Source organism: Patella vulgata, chromosome 3 (assembly GCF_932274485.2).
Source record: "Patella vulgata chromosome 3, xgPatVulg1.2, whole genome shotgun sequence".
NCBI classification, from domain to species: Eukaryota; Metazoa; Mollusca; class Gastropoda; family Patellidae; genus Patella; species Patella vulgata.
The window spans coordinates 35,746,256-35,760,067 of NC_065881.2; the positions used below are offsets into that span (position 1 = coordinate 35,746,256).

The window sequence follows — 13,812 nt, forward strand, 5'->3', positions numbered from 1 at the left end:
TTGTAGTTTATGTATGATTTACATTGTCACTTTGTAAAGTGCCCCTGAACATGTTATATGAAAGGGTGCACTATAAATATGCTGTAATCATAATAATAATAATATTGAGGTAAACATGTTGAATTTGTCCTTTGGACCAGTGATGGGATTTCAAAATTTTAGTTGTCGGACATTTTCTTCCCGAAAGCAGGCGTTTTCAAACCACAATTAAGAATCACGTGTCAACAAAATATTCAAATTCATACGTAATTAAAAAAAATAGGTGCACCTCGTTATTTCTCATATTAATTCCTGTACGGTATTCAAATTTATGTCAATAATATTCCTACAAAATTATATGACATCGTAATACCACAGAATGAAAGCGTGCCGACTACTGCCCATCCGTACCGGTTTCAAATTCCCCCCAAATTACCATATTTTTCGGGTCATAAATCGATACATTTTTCAGCAAAGTCCGGCATTCGTCTTATACTCCGTTTCGATTTATATACGGAAGGTAAAAAAAATGACATCCCGAAATTTACTGTAGTAAACACCGCTCTAATACAACAAGTGAGTGACACCAACTGCTAAATAATCCCATTCAACTCTAAGCTGTAAGCACGCGCGGATCTGTGTCAACCGAGGACTTTTAGAACTAAATCCAGGATTGTAATGATGTTCAGAAGCCCGTATTTAATATCCCATTTGATTTTAAGGTCAATCTGAGGTGTTCTGCATTAGTCGGTATTCTACAGTTGGAGTGTATCTTCCATGTGTGTGATCTGAAAAAGGAAAAATATGATTGTATTGATCAAGTGTATCAAGTCCTCAGTTAACCGATAAGTTATCATTTCTGCCATATCTATAAACTTAACCGTTTTTAACCCATATGACAATAAAAATAAAGCCATCTAGTCATTAGATTACTTCTGACTGAAATTTTTACCTGGCGTAAATAATCTAAAATTGAAGTATTAAATGGTCGCGCAATTTCAAGTAGTGACACTTGTTAGGGTGTATTAAGCCAATTACAATTGTCTTTAATAATGCGTAGGTACCACTGGGAAATTTTTGCCTTGTACTACAGATAGAAATTGATGAATCTTAGGAGGCATTGGAGCTACTAGGGCATCGCGAGCCATGTGGACCCATCAGGAGGCCACGGGAGAACTGCTAAAAGTTCCAATGCTTGCATTGTCAGGAAAACAGGCTGGGAAGGCATCCCCGTAGGTTCCAGATCCACGAGGAAACTCCAGGGATGTCTCACTATAAACCTCAGAATGCCTCTTTTGGCATTTTTGTCCAAATGTGGCAAAAACGTGTTAAAATTTTTGCCACAATTTTGCCACTTTCATAACGTGGTAAAAAAAAATGCCATGTTTGTCTGTAGTTCCAAAACGTAGTTATTTTAAATTGCCATGTTTTTGGAACCAGGTATTTTGTCCACAGCTAGGGTGCTCACAAGGGTGGATACATGATTTTTCAAAAGGGGTGGGGTTCAGCCAAACCAAAACCTTGTCGAGCGTATCGAGGACAGCACATTTGTTGATGCTTTCAAGCGATTATGTAGAGAGAAAAACACAAGGCAAAGTCGACTAGAAATGACATGCATTAAAAGAGTTTGTTACATTTTTCGTTGCAGTTTCATATGTTCACACAATATTTCTACAAAGAGATGTGAGAAATGAATAACAGCCAAGTTCTTTGTTGCAATTTCATATGTTCACACACTATTTCCAACAAAGAGATGTGAAAAATGAAAAACAGCCAAGTTCAAAGCGGGGTGAACTCAATAATTGTATTTTAGGTTTATAATTACAGGTATCACTAGGAAATTGGTACCCTTTAATCTAGCGTAAATAGCGCTAATTTCTACTCTGTGTCCAATTATTCATAAATATTGTTGAATTTCGGCGAATATTGCTCAATTTGTACTTCTATCGAATTTCAATCTCACTGTTTAATTTTGATTACCAAGCGTCTAATTAACTAGTGTTTAGTTTCTCGACACGTGTTGAATTATAAGTGTCCCGTCATATTAGCACGACTGTTCAATAATTAGTTGGACCGTTCAATTTCCTGAGCCGTGATTTTGTTGAAACTTGAAATATAAGTTTATAACCCACAGATCTCGGTTCCTTTTGATAGGGTGACCCACCATAAATAAATATCTCCATATATCTCGACAATTACGCCACAATATTTATATATATGCCAAGCCTCAAATCAGTTTCACACAATTATAGTCACTACATAAACGATCATGTTATACTTAATAAGCTATGACCATTAATCATCTATAAATAATAGACTGAAAACTGGTTCCAAGAGTCGTCCATAACATCCAGACACTTTTGAGTAAAAGATAGGTTATGTGCCCTTGTTTTGAAATTAGTCTCGCTTAACCAGTCTATCGACCATTCTACGTCTGATTGACAGGTCGGGATAATCAAGACTACTTTTTTATGAAACATAACAGAAAGCTAGAACAAGAAATTGAATTTAGAAATAAGCACGTTAGGTAGCTCAACAAACGTTTTAAGAAGCTTGTAAAAGTAAAATGAAACTACTGCTAGTATCATGTTCCTGTCTAACCCGAGTGATTCATAGATATTATTTGTACTAAACCAAAAGATGCTGCTCTTAACGGTACAGTTAATGATAAAGCGATTTAAAAAATGAAACGAACGTAATTTCTAAATCTGCTGTAATAACCAAGAAGCTTAATTTTACTGCTATTCAAAATCGTCAACAATAAATTTTTTACGGCTGTAATAGTTGATAGATTTGTAGAGAATTGCACGTGCCATGGTTATTTATAGTATCATACTGTCAGTGGTAGTCTCGAACTATCAGCGGTGGACTGTATTTCTATGAGTACATGGGTCACCCTACTTTTGATATTCGCGCATATTGGACCGTAACTTCCTGAATTATGGCCCCTAATTGTACGAAAAATCGCGTTTTTAGCTTGTGGACCCAATAGAGGTCATAATTTTTATCCGATTTAAAAAAACGTATTATATCACCGTTACACCCTAAGGACGACTGAATTCAAATTTCGTGAAAATCGGCTTAAAACTGACAGACAAAATGGCCGCCGTTCGTTCTCAAATAGCGTAAAAATATGATATATCAAGGTTGTGGACCCTATAGAGGTCACAATTTTTATCCGATTTTGTTGAAACTTGAAATATAAGTTTATAACCCAAAGAACTCGGTTCCTTTCGATATTACCGCAGATTGGAACGTAACTTCCTGAATTATGGCCCCTGAATGTACGAAAAATTGCGTTTTTAGCTTGTCATTGTGGACCCTATAGAGGTCATAATTTTTATCAGATTTAAAAATGTATTATTATATCACTGTTAAACCCTAAGGACGGCTGAGTTCGAATTTTGTGAAAATCGGCCCAAAACTGACAGACAAAATGGACGCCTTTCATTCTCATATAGTTTAAAAATATGGTATATCAAGCCTTCAAGGTTGTGGACAATTTTAATCCTATTTTGATGAAAATTGAAATATAAGTTCATAACCCAAAGATCTTGGTTCGTTTCGATATTCGCGCATTTAGACAAAATGGCCTCCGTTCGTTCTCAAATAGTGTAAAAATATGGTATATCAAGGTTGTGGACCTATAGAGGTCACAATTTTTATCCAATTTAGTTGAAACTTGAAATGTAAGTGTATAACCCACAGATCTCGGTTCCTTTTGATATTCGCACATATTCGACCGTAACTTCCTGAATTATGGCCCCTGATTGTACGAAAAATCGCGTCTTTGGCTTGTGGACCCTATAGAAGTCATAATTTTTTTCCGATTTAAAAAAACGTATTATTATATCACTGTTACACCCTAAGGAGGACTGAGTTCGAATTTCGTGAAAATCGACTCCCCTTCTTTCTCAAATAGCGTAAAAATATGGTATATCAAGGTTGTGGACCCTATAGAGGTCACAATTTTTATCCGATTTTGTTGAAACTTAAAATGTAAGTTTATAACGCAAAGATCTCGGTTCCTTTCAATATTTGCGCATCCGATTTAAAAAAACGTATTATTATATCACCGTTACACCCGAAGGAGGACTGAGTTTGAATTTCGTGACAATCGAAAAATATGGTATATCAAGGTTGTGGACCCTATAGAGGTCACAATTTTTATCCGATTTTGTTGAAACTTAAAATGTAAGTTTATAACCCAAAGATCTCGGTTCCTTTTAATATTCGCACATATCGAACTGTAATTTCCTGAATTATGGCCCTTGATTGCAGGAAAAATCACTTTCTTTTTAGCTTGTTCTCTATCCATCTCTCGAAAATGTGGGCGTATCCTGCCTGGCAGCCGCTGGTATAAATATTTTATCATGAATAGTGTCCAACGTCTTCCTTCTCGGCACCAATTTCACAAAAATTACATCGCCTTCAATCGAGCGATTCTCAATGCAAAACTTTCAACTTGTAAATTATAGTCCCTTTCCTGCAGGTTGGTTTCACTATAACAGAATTGCCCTGTGATATAACAGATCAAAGAATAAAACTGCACGTAGTCACTTTTTCGACACGTGTTATCTTCACAGACTACCTGGCATCTCAAATAACCCAACATTAAAAGAAAGCATGCAGTTTCCGCCTTACAACAGGTTCCATTCATTTATGATTTATTTTATAATTTATTACACAGTTTTGACCACAATGTGTTTCGATTCGCATTTTGGTATTCTAAATTTCTTATATTTAGTTCCATTTCGTGTGCGGAAATTAAATCAACGATTAGTTTTAAAATTATGGTGCCGAAATAATATCAATCCAATTGTATTTTGGCGAGTGATTAAGCTGTCAATATGTAATTGTAAAATACCTTTTATTTATCCATCTAAAAATTTATATTCAGATTTCATATCAAGTCAATTAAATGTTGTCTAAACATTAAAATCATAACGCCAATTAACAAACAATACGAGTATACTTTATTACAAAAACATCAGTGAAGTATTCTAAAAATCAAAAATCAGAACAGCAATTAAATAACAATACGAATATACTTCACTACAAAAACGTGTCTGGATTAAGGGATTAATTAAACAATAGGTAGCAGCCATTCAAAGAATCTAACGACAGACATTTATGACTGTTGTATATTCCATGCGATGGTGGTGTAATTACACGTCTGTGAGCGATATGGTTTCAGACGGAACCGAGACAGGTGGCTAGAATTTGTGATATAAGCAGGCAGTCATTCAAAGAATATATTCTAAATTGTAATGACAGGCATTTATGACTGCATATTCCAAGCGACGGCATAGGCTATGGTTTCGGATGGAACAGAGACAGCTAGGATGTGGCTTGAATTTGTCATTTATAAAACAATAGCAGTAGGTCATTCAAAGAATATAATCTGATATCGCTGATAAAATTTTGTGTATATGTTTTTATACGCCCACATTGAAATGTGGACGTATATTACCGTCGTCCCCATCCGTTCTTCTGTCGGTCCGTCCGTCCGTTCATCGTCCACAATTTCTTGTGAATGCTCTAACGCCAAAAGTTATCATCCAATTGTTTTAAAATTGATATATGTTGTTTACATTAGTGAGATGAAGAAACCTATTTAATTTCAATAATTTCCGTTTATTACGTCTAGAGTTATGGCCCTTGTTTCACTTTGTTGAACCTTGTGAACGTTCTAATGCCAAAATAAATCGAACAATAATAATAATAATAATAAAAGTTAAAATACGATCTTTGTGAAATTGATATGCAATATTTGAGTTAGGGGAACGAAGAAGCCTATTGAATTTCAACAATTTCTGTTTATTACGTCTAGAGTTATGGCCCTTGTTTCACTTGATTGAACCTTGTGAACGCTCTAACTCCAAAAGTTATCATCCGATCTTTCTGAAATTTACATGCATTATTTAAATTAGTGAAATGAAGAAGCCTATTGAATTTCAGCAATTTCCGTTTTTACGTCTAGAGTTATGGCACTTGTTTCACTTTATTGAACCTTGTGAACGCTCTAATGCCAAAAGTTATCATCCGATCTTTCTGAAATTTATATGCATTATTAAGATTACTGAAACGAAGAATCCTATTGAATTTCAGCAATTTCCGTTTATTACGTCTAGAGTTATGGCCCTTGTTTCACTTTAGTGATCCTTGTGAACGCTTTCACATCAAAAGTTATCATCCGATCTTTCTGAAATTTATAGGCATTATTTAGATTGCTGAAACGAAGAAGCCTATTGAATTTCAGCAATTCCCGTTTATTACGTCTAGAGTTATGGCCCTTGTTTCACTTTATCGAACCTTGTGAACGCTCTTACTCCAAAAGTTATCATCCGATCTTTCTGAAATTTATATGCATTATTTAAATTAGTGAAATGAAGAAGCCTATTGAATTTTAGCAATTTCTGTTTACTACATCTAGAGTTATGGCACTCGTTTCACTTTACAGCTCCTTGTGAACGCTGTTAACGCCAAAAGATATCGCTCAATCTTTGTGAAATTTATGCGCATGATTTAAATTAGTGAAACGAAGAATCCTATTGAATTTCAGTTTAATACGTCTAGAGTTATGGCCCTTGTTTAACTTTATTGAACCTTGTGAACGCTCCAATGCCAAAAGTTATCACCCAATCTTTGTGAAATTTATATGCATGATTTAAATTAGTGAAACGAAAAAGCCTATTGAATTTCAGCAATTTACAATAATTACTTCTAGAGTTATTGCACTTATTTCACTTTGTTAAACCTTGTTAATGCTCAATTGATGAAAGTTATCATCCGATATGTATGAAATTTATATGCATCATTTAAATTTGTGAAACAGGTCTATTGAATTTCAGCAATTTCCATCAATAATTTCTAGAGTTATGGCGATTGTGAACGTTTGAATGACAAAAGTGATCTGTATGAAATTTATATGCATTATATAAATTAGTAAAACGAAAAAGCCTGTCAAATTTCAACAATTTTCGTAGATTACTTCCAGAGTTGAGACCCTTGTTTCAGTTTGTAGAACCTTGTAAACTCTCAAACGACAAAATTTATAATCTGATCTGTATGGATTGTCTTGTAAAGGCACCCAATTACCTACAAAAGAATAAAAATGCGACAACCCTTGTTGACCGCTCGGACGATTTAGCTGCTGTGGGCGTATGTTTTGTTGCCTGGCAACCTATCTTTATTATTTAATTTGTCATTTTATTTGTCATTTTATTTGTTTGTAACTTTTATATTTTATTTGGCAGTCACTTTATATTTCATATTGTCATTTTATATTTTATTCGACTTGTTGCAATTATTGTAAAGCGCTACTGAACACTTTTAGAGTGAAAGCAGCGCTATATAAATACATGTATAATAATAATAATAACTAGATCTGCTAAGCAGATATTAAAGCTTTCATATTCACGGTCAGTTTCTGTCACATGTCATGGGTTATATAAAGAATCTCAACAAGGAAAATTTATTAAAATCGATCAAAACTCGAAGTTATATAGGTATATATATATTGAGTAACAGTGCACCCGGGCAAAAAAATCTGGAAAATAAAGGGAAATAACTGAGACTTGTATTGCTGTAATCGAATTGACGTTCCATTCCAGAAGTTTAAAATACGGATCTAAATGTTGAAAAACGAGAAAGATGAGAAAATGAAATGAAAATATCGGGAAATAACTCAAAAATGGCAAAAAAATGTCAACATGTGAATTGTGTTGTGGAAATGAAATGAAATGAAATTGGGTTTAACGTCCTACTGTTCTGCTCTGAACTGGGCTAATGAAGACGGGCATACGCCATACAGTGTGCTATGAGGGAAATTTTGCCCAGACAGTGGCACTACGGCCTACTCTTATATCAAATTCCAACTGTCAAGAAATCTTTTACGTGCACACCAATGTAAACACAGGACCTCGGTTTTCCGTCCCATCCGAACGACTAGACAGCTGTCCTTGTCAGGCCCTCCGTTCTGCATCACTGACAAGGCGGAACCACGCTACGAAATCTGGAAGAACTTTCTTGGCCAATTCAGGGATCGAACACCCGACCTCCAGGCTAGCGAGCCAGCGTCTTACCCACTTAGCCACCGTGATCCCCTTGTGTCGTGGAATGATCATTTGGAAAATTATACAACCCTAAATTGCACAGTTATTAATATGAAATGAAATAGGCTTTAACGTCCTGCAGTTCTGCTTATACTGGGCTAATTAAGACAGGTATACGCTATACAGAATGCTATGAGGGAAATTTTGCCCGGGCAGTAGCACTATGGCCTACTCTTATATCGAATTCCAACTGCCAAGTGATCTTTAACGTGGACACCAATTTATAGACGGGTCCTCAGTTGATTGGCCCATCCGAAGGATTAGACAGCTATTCTTGTCAGGGCCTCCGTTCTGTACCACTAACAAGGCGAAACGCCGCTGGAAAATGCTGATATTTATGTGTATATATAGTGAGTAACATTGCACCCAGGCAAAAAAAATTGGAAAATAAAGGGAAATAAGTGAGACTTGTATTGCTGTAATCGAATTGACTCCCTGTTACAGAAGTTTAAAATACGGATCATTTCATTTTTTTATTTTAAAACTTGAAAGATATTTCTATAGTTCAAAGAGCTAGAATAAATTTACCTGGCTGGGACATCAGGTGTTTCCATATATCAGACAAAATCAAAACCATGCTATGGACAAAATTGCCCAAACATCAAACCCCAACAATGTCAGAAACTGTTCGAATATAACATATTGAATAGGTCTTATGTCGGAGATTTACTTTTTCCCCACCAGATTACGACAATAACGAGGTTCAGTCTAATATCCCCAGACCACTGGAATTGGGTTAAAAGGTGAATTATCAATATAATTAACGGCGATGGCTTTATGATCTGCCAACCTCGTTGGTTTTCCCCGGGTCCTCCGGTTTCCTCCCACTGCTAAAGAACCCTACGCGCAAGCGAATTATTGAAATAAAATTGAACCATGTGTTAGTCCCGAAATGACCTAGTTTTTTGTCGAGTGGACGTTAAACCCCATTTCTCTCTCTCTTTATGATCTGGATATCTGTCTACGTTTTAAATTTTAGCTTGCTAAGGTTTAATGAACAAGTACTGAAACTGGCTGAAGAGTGAAGTCGAGTAAACTAAAAGATTGTTAAAATATAACCATTCCCCCTGGCCAAAAGGTAAAATAAAAAGATATGGCTGAGACCATATTGCTGGAATCAGATTTACTTTCCGTTGCAAAAAATCGATCAAGTCATTTAAAACCCAGAAGCATCAGAAAATGGTTGGAAAAATACTGAGAAAATATCGAACAATAAACTTAGATAACTTGTAATGAATCTTATATTTTTGGAATCGGATTGATCTCAGCTATTTGAATATTTAGATCAAGTTTGTAAGTTTTAAAAATTAACATAAAAAAAATGTCGTACAATTAACCTTCCAAAATAGGAAACCAATTCAGGAAACGGCGGCTTATTCCGAGTATTTCCAAGTCGTTAATGCAGAGTTTACACTCGTAAATAACTTTGTCGAGTTAAATGAATCAATCTACTTTCATTCCAAATATCATGAAAATCGTGCTTTGATCCCTCATTTCTCCAAGGGGAGATAAGTTAGAAAATTTCTAAAGACGTTGTTTAAGTTAAATGAATCAGGTCTACTTTTATTCCAAACTTCATGAAAACCGTGCTAATATTAAAGAAGTTGTCCTATCCTTTTTACTTCCGAAATAATATGTCAATGACGTAATTTTTGAAGTTCGAAAATAGCAGATTTAAAGTAAATGTTTCAAAGTATCCAAAGAAATATGAATATGTAAAATAGGTCAAATATTCCCAAAGTTACAGCTATGTAGTTAATTCTTTCGTCATTAACATTTGGTGATTTCGGATTTGTAAAGCGTTTCGAAAATATGTATTCGAAAGTCAACATCCATTCTGGGAGACAGGTTAAAGATTTAGAAAGATCCAAAGATTAGATTCTTGGATATAAGCTTGACAGAATCTTAAGAAATTGCCCTGTAAACAACTTTGTCGGCATGAAAAACGTCAAAGTCAAAATTCGAAATTTTGAAATACCAAAAATTTGTGTCTGAGCTGGGCTATCTAGAAATGTAATAATTTCGGTAATAGGAGACGGATTCTCTAAGCCACGACCTATTGTGTATGTTTTCAAGCCTATTAATGTGGATTTTTCACTATTTTTCGTTTTCAATTCAAAATGGCATCCATCATTTGCCAGAAATCAAAATTCTAAGCCCTACCTTTTATCAGCTTTCCTTTAAGGATTCAGAAATTCAAATGGAGTTACGATAAAAGTTGTTTTTTGTGTATGGAAATGGTTATTATTATTATATGTAGCTAATAATGAATATATTGACAAATTTTAATGACTGCCACCATTTGTATTTCTGTACTTATAGAGAATAGTTTGTGATATCAAGTATTACGGGGTTATCCAAATTACCGGTAAATGCGCTAATTGCTTGGGTCGTCTTCATTTGACATGTGGCCTATTTAAACAAAGGCAGCTTAAATGGTTCTACAGCATGATACAGCATTTTAAATTCACTCTAAAATATTTTAGCCATGGTAAAAAGAAATTTTTTTTATTTTTAATAAGAGTAATTATCTAATAAGAACTTTAAAGATAAAAGACTGTGAATGTTAACATGAATATCCATGACCTTTGAATATATGAATAGTAATGAGATGTATGTGTGCGTGTGCGCAGTTGTAGATCTAGTTGTCATGGTAAAGCGTGCACAAGTATTCTGTACATAAAAGCGCGAACATGTTTTGTAATGGTCTAATGCAGTAATGGAAGTGAGAATAAAATACCATTGAATCAAATATAGTGTGGTCATTTAACACTACTAACTGGGCAGTTTACTATAACTGTGAATGTGATAGTGATGCCACAGAGGAGTGGAGGAAGAATGATGCTATAATGGAATCTAGAGCTGTAGGCGCGAAAAAATTTCAGATAGCAACGTATAATATTTAATTAAGCTTTTAATTTTTTGGGAGTAGGTCTAAGTTTGCTGGCATTTGAGTTCATTGATGGGAGCAATGTGAACAAGAGAATAAGAAATGTGACAGAATCATGAGGCCTGTATGTTAATTCCGCCTGTTTTGTGAGAGTTGACAGAACAATTGTACTAGTCCAGTGGCTGAAGGGGGGGAATCGCCACCTGAGCTGTGAATTTATGAGACCAAGTTTTTCTAGACCATTTTTTTTGCGTACATTCTGAATCTGGATGGTGATCAGGCGTTTTCGAGATATAGGGGGTCAAATGTCTAGGACTGCCCATCTATAAATAAGTGTTTATGATGCCCCTGGACAACTGTTTTGATTTGTGAACTCATTTCCCCGCCAATTTTATGCCCACCCCACCCCGCCCCGCCCCTCCACACACACCCCGCCCCTCCACACACACACACCTGCTATCCCCACCCCACCTCCCCACAAATCAAAACAGTTGTCCAGGGGCATCATAAACACTTATTTATAGATGGTCAGTCTTAGAAGTTGATGTTTTATTAATATGTTATGTCAATATAATGACATCCCCCCCCATTGTAGACATTTGACCCTGTATATCTCGAAAACGCCCCCTCAAATGCCTGATCACCACCCAGATTTGGAATCTACACAAAAAACTGGTCTAGAAAAACTTGGTCTCATAAATTCACAGCTCGGGTGGCGATTCCTCCCCTTCAGCCCCCAGACTATACAGTCTGTTGCCCTGCGACCTGCTCACTAGTGCTACTACTAACTGGGTGATTCACTATAACCGTGAATATGATAATGATGAGAGAGTAGAAGATCACAGATCAGAAGTGGAAGAATGATGATATAATGGAATGGAGCGCCGTAGACGCGGACAATTTCAGACAGCAACGTATAGTAATTATGTAACTGAGCTTTCAGCCACATAGGCGCAAAAAAAATTCAGATAATATATGTATGTAAATTGGGACTGAGTCAGAGGGGACTTTGTCGCACAGGGGCGCTTACTTGGTCTAATTGCGGACACCCCCCCCCCCCCCCCAATCTTCGCTTGATGTTATACTATATACTGTAAAACAAAAAATTAATGTTATTCTACATGTATGTACTGTAAAAGAAGAATTACTGTTGTACTTTATACTGGCAAACAAGAAATTAATGGGTCATAAACTTAAAGCTACTCAAAGGAGGTTGACTTAAATGTTGCAGTGTAACCAACTGTATCATTCATTCATTGTGTTAAAATATCTTATCAGTTGATAGAGAGAGAGAGAGAGAGAGGGTTTAACGGCCACTCGACACAAACTAGGTCATTTCGGGACTAACATATGGTTTAATTTTATTTACATAATTCGCTTGCGCGTAGGGGTCTTTAGCAGTGGGAGGAAACCGGAGGCCCCAGAGAAAACCCACGAGGTTGGACAGGCGACCCTACTCCTTGCCACGTACAACCGGGGATTCGAAACCACGCCAGTCGACTCAATGAGAGACTTTATGATACAGCGTGCGCACGCTAACCATTCAGCCATCCAACCCCCCAGTTGATAGAAGTAATATAGAACTATATGAGATAATTACATCATTGTTAGGTTATCATTGATATTGATAATGTAATCTTATTAATGGCTGTATATTTACAGATATTTACATATAGTTATCAGTTAAGTTTACAAACTTATTAATGACACGTGATTATTTCATTATTTTTGTCATACTGTTATGTTTGACAGTTGACTATATATAAGATTTATAGTCTGACTATTTCATACATTATTTTAATAGAAAAGAAATAGATTGCATTAACACAAAAAATTCTTGTTTTACTGTACAAAGGGAAAAAGCTTCTTAATCATGCCATTGCCATAGCTTTTAAACATTAAACATTTTCACCATTTTCAGATAATAAATTTTGAACACATTTCACAGAGTTATCTTTGAGTTCACATTTTAACTGTAAAAGTGTTCATTGTATTTTTTATTAACTTGCCTAGATTGATTGGGTGACAATGATTTGCATGGTCGTGGGTGTATTATTGGGCATAACAAGCCCCCCTCTATATTTAAAGATTGAAGAATCTGCTACAGGGGTTGATAAATTTTTCCTGTCATTTCAGCCTGATTTAGTTGATATTTTAGTTCAACATGGGGCTGATATTGATGCTAAAACAAAGAATGGAGAGACACCGTTTGGTAATTAGATGCATTTTGATAAGTTATTTCTCTGTATGTCACCCATGAACTGTCTTTTTAGAACACCCTGAACACTGCTTAGTAATAATTCCCATTGTAGCTAATAATCCACCAGTTAAACTCATAAATCGTATCTTCTATTTTAATTTCATCTTAATCATTTTACTTGATTTTGACCAGTTGCTTTCATACTTTAGTTTGTCTTGCCCTAAAAATAATAATTTTATATGGAAGGGACATGTGTCTTCTTATTGATTGGTAGAGAGAGGTCCATACTGTTTACTACTTCATTAAATATTTTTCTTTTTTCTGTGTACATTTTCTAACTAGAAACTCTAGCAATTTAATTTATCATGAACATATTAAGACGAGCTGAGGGTACATTTATTAAGATAATGGTAGTAAAATGATTTAATATTTTCTAGATTTATGTGAAGATCCAGAGTTAAAACAGAAAATATTAGATGTTAAAGATGAAATAGAAACAAGTAAAGCTGGTAGACATGGCAAGAGTACTGCAATAAAACATAGAATAAGTTCAAGAAGGTATGTTATAATATATGTCACTTGGGTAGCAATTAATTATATAAATATCTATTCTACTACAGAACACA

General features: G+C 35.3%; 1 protein-coding gene across 1 annotated transcript in view; it reads left to right on the forward strand.

The window, feature by feature from the left end:
• Positions 1-13,812, forward strand: part of LOC126815247 (protein phosphatase 1 regulatory subunit 16A) — a 125,291-nt gene that overhangs the window by 54,473 nt on the left and 57,006 nt on the right. The gene's annotated exons all lie outside the window — the stretch shown is intronic.